Source organism: Triticum dicoccoides, chromosome 7A (genome assembly GCF_002162155.2).
Source record: "Triticum dicoccoides isolate Atlit2015 ecotype Zavitan chromosome 7A, WEW_v2.0, whole genome shotgun sequence".
NCBI lineage: Eukaryota > Viridiplantae > Streptophyta > Magnoliopsida > Poales > Poaceae > Triticum > Triticum dicoccoides.
The window spans coordinates 284,885,248-284,889,486 of NC_041392.1; positions in this window are offsets into that span (position 1 = coordinate 284,885,248).

Below are 4,239 nucleotides of genomic sequence, written 5' to 3' on the forward strand. Positions count from 1 at the left end.
GACACACAGGCTGCTGAGCATTAGGTTCCCGAAATGATCACCCCTTCGGCTATTGAGCCAGATGAGGGGATAGTTGGGGGCTGGGCAATAGAAGAGACTTCATGAGATGGATGGATGGACATAAAGTCAAGGCTGCAAAGAGCCACCGACATAGTGGTGGCCTAGGAGCTCCTTGCGGCGACCGGAGATGGCCTTTGGCGAGCGGCTCGCCTCCGAGGCATAGGTCACTAGCGTCGGCGTCGGTCTCCTGCAGGGGGCGGCGGAGGTTGCAAGGCACGCCGATGCAGTGGACGAACTTGAGCGCATCCATCCGTGGCGGTTCAGGCGACGCCCGTGCCTTCTCGCACACCCTTCAACTCGGTCTCCTCCAAGGATGACGGGTCAGGAACGGTTCCATCGGCCACCGTCGCGCCACTGGGAGCGCCAGCCAAGCCATGACAAGGAGAGCACGAGGTCCATGGGATTTGGTTCGGGGATGAGAGGAGAAAAAGGTGCTCCCTGTTTTCGCCATTCGTGAGTGTGGCGAACGCCTGCACAAAATGACGTGGCGACCACCATTGCTCCAAGATCACTATAACGCCCCGGACACACCCGCCGGTGGTCGTTACTCCTGCGGGATCTAGACTGGCCCCACAAATCAATATTAGTCGTTTCTGTGCACTTTGTCCTCACTCCTGCACACCCGGGAGCAATTTCCCGGTCGGTCACCCGTCCTAAAATTACTCCAAGCTGAGCACGCTTAACTTTGGAGTTCTGTTCGAATGGGATTCCGAAAAAGAAGGAATTCCTTATTGATATGAGTAGTCTATCATCCCTATTAAGCCAGTCTATCACAATCACTACACTGCATCTGACGGCACATAAAACGTTCGCTGGAAGATACTCCCTCCGTTTCTTTTTAGTCTGCATATAAGGTTTGGTCAAAGTCAAACTTGATGAACTTTGACTAAGTTTATAGAAAAAAAATCGAGATTGACAATATGAAATCAATATTGTTAGATGCATCATGAAATTAATTTCCATACCATATAGCTTTAGTATTGTAGATGTTCATATTTTTTCCCATAAGGTTGGTCAAACTTTACAAAGCGTGACTTTGACTAAATCTTATATGCAGAGTAAAAAGAAACGGAGGGAGTACCAAAAATCTAATTTCAGAGAGATAACATTTCTCACAAAAAAACATGCTGACCAGCGACGAAGTCAGGATCCTTTTGAGGGCACGTACAATGGTTCTATCTTAAGAGTGCCACGTAGGATAATTGGTGAGGTGGAAGAGAGAGAGAGAGACGCTATAAAAAATTGTTTGCCTTCTCTTAATTAAGAGATGATCTCTTAGCAACAATGGTCTCACTGTTATGAAAACAACTTGTATTACTAGGAGGCCAAAGCCACCATATAGATGATGTACATGAGGATGCCAAAAGGCAAGAATACAAAAGGCCAAAGGCCATAATCAATATAACTCTAACACCCCCCCCCTCAAACTCATGGTGGATCCACAACACTGAGTTTGGAGAGGTGAAATCTATGTTGTGCTCTAGTCTGTGCCTTCGTGAAGAAGTCAGCTAGCTGTAACTCGAAAGGCGCATACTGAAGAGCAATAACATGATCCTGCACAGCAGCACGCACATAATAAGCATCAACACCAATATGCTTGGTAAGCTCATGCTTCACGGGATCCCGCGCAATACTGATAGCACCTATACTATCAGACAAGAGGGTGGTACGTGTAGTAACAAAAACACCAAAATTCTCCTACAGCCATCGTAACCAAGTCACCTCTGCCTTCAGAAAAGCCAGAGCTCTCAACTCGATCTCTGCACTCGAACGGGAAACCGCATGTGTTTCTTCGTCTTCCAGACAATGGGAACCACCAAGAAAAACACAATAAGCAGAAAGTGAACGCGGATCCAACGGATCACTAGCCCACGTAGCATCTGAATAGGCCTGGAGCTCTAAGGAGCTGGAACGGGGGAAAAGAGACGATGAGAGATCGTGCCACAAAGATATCATAGAACACGAAGAAGATGACTATAAGTCGGGTGAGAGGAGGAAGATGGCCCACCAGAAGTAGAGGGTCGTTAGTAGATTCATTCACAACACATGAACGCCGAGTATAATGAAATAGAAAGGACAGAAGAGGTCGAATCACTGGAGGGGGAGACGAGGAATGTATCAGTGATGAAGATGGAGAAGGGGTAGGTGTCGGTGATGAAGGTGGATATCCATGCGATGAGGAAGGAGAAGAAACCGTAGGAGAGGACGACGATGGATCTGCAACAGCGGGACGAGGAGTAGGAATACCGGGCACAGAAGGAAGTGTATCCGGAAACATAAGAAATGAGATGTCCTTCGTGGAAAAGGCCGAGGAGGATGGGCATGGGTAGAACAGACGAGATTCCTCAAAGGTCACATCTCGAGAAATACGCATCCAGCGACCGACATGATCCCAACACCGATAGCCCTTATGCTCGTCACTGTATCCGAGAAAGACACACTCAATAGACTGAGCGGTTAGTTTGGTGCGTTCACGAGGGGCAAGAAAAACATAGCAAATGCAACCAAGCAAACGAAGCACCGAATAATCAGGAGAACGGCCAAAAAGACGCTTGAGAGGAATACCACCCTGTAGAGCAGCAGATGGTTGAATGTTGATGAGATAGGTGGAAGTAGTAACAGCCTCAGCCCAGCAGTGAGGCAGAAGAGATGTGGTGATCATCATTGCACGCGTCGTCTCAAGAAGGTGACGATGCTTGCGCTCAGCCACACCATTTTGAGCATGAGAGCCAGCGCAAGAGAAATGAGTAAGAGTACCCTGGTCAGCAAGAAATCCGCGCAGCGCATGGGAGATATACTCACCAGCTGAATCTGTGCGAAAAACACGATTAGGAGTGGAAAACTGGGTATGAACCATGGCAAGAAATTTTTTGTATATAGATAAGACCTCAATACGAGAAGACATGAAATAGATCCAAGTGTACCGAGAAAAATCGTCTATAAATATAATATAGTAGCGATGACCCCCTTTCGAAGCAAAGGGATCCGGACCCCAAACATCAGAGTGAACGAGATCAAAAGGACGCTCAGACACTAACTCACTATGAGGGTAGGGTAGCTGAAGCTGCTTACCAAGCCTACAACCCAGACAATCCAACGAAGCATTGCCGGAGACAGACCCCAGAACACCACGATGAACCAAAGACGAGAGACAAGAACCACATAAATGGCCAAGACGATGATGCCACTGCTGAAAAGAGCTGGTAAATGCAGCAATAGGGGTTGTGAGACTGGCGATGGTGGCAGCAGAGGGAAGACGAAGCCACTCAAGCTCCCGGAGACCATCAGAGCGTCGAGGGCCAGCACCAAGCAGAGCGCTCGCGCGATGATCTTGAACAGAACATGAATCATAGTCGAGAATGACCCTACAACTAGAGTCAACAATGTGACCACCAGATATGAGCTGCATGGTAAGTCAAGGAACATGAGCGACAGAGGGAACATGAAATGAAGAAGTGCTAAGAGTGCCTCGACTAGCTACAGTGAGGGGAGTGACATGAACAGTAAGAATGTGAACAGGAGACTCGATAGGTCGAACGGAGGTCAAAGTGGAAGAATCATAAGTCATATGAAAAGATGCTCCAGTATCAAGAATCCATGGGGATGTACCTGAATGAGTAGAAAATGGTTTCTTGGTGCCAGAAGAGTCAGTGACGGAACCTGCAGAACCTGTCGGTGAAGAATCCCAAGCAGCAAGCAGGCATCGCAGCTGCGTAATCTCACGCACAGATAGGGACACGACGAAAGAGGTCGACGTAGAGCCGCACGTGGAAGCCACCAGGGAAGTCGACGCAGAGTAGTCACCGCTGCGCGCGGAAGCCGTGAGAGCAGTCGAGGTAGAGCGATCACCGCCGCGCCCGGAAGCCACGAGAGGAGTCGACGTAGAGCGGTCATCGCCGCGCGCGGAAGCCACAAAAGGAGTCGACGTAGAGCGGTCACCGCCGCGCGTGGAAGTCGCGAGAGGAGTCGGCATAGAGCGGTCACCGCCGCGGGCAGAAGTCGCGAGAAGAGTCGATGAACAGCGACTAGCACAGCCTGTTGAAGACACCGGAGGGGACAACGTCGTAGACGGATGAGCACCAAGCACCGAGCGATGGTGTATGTGCGATATAGAATCAATATAGGGAACACCTTCAAAAGTCCGCGGGTAGCGACGAAGACGCAGGCCCGATGGAAACA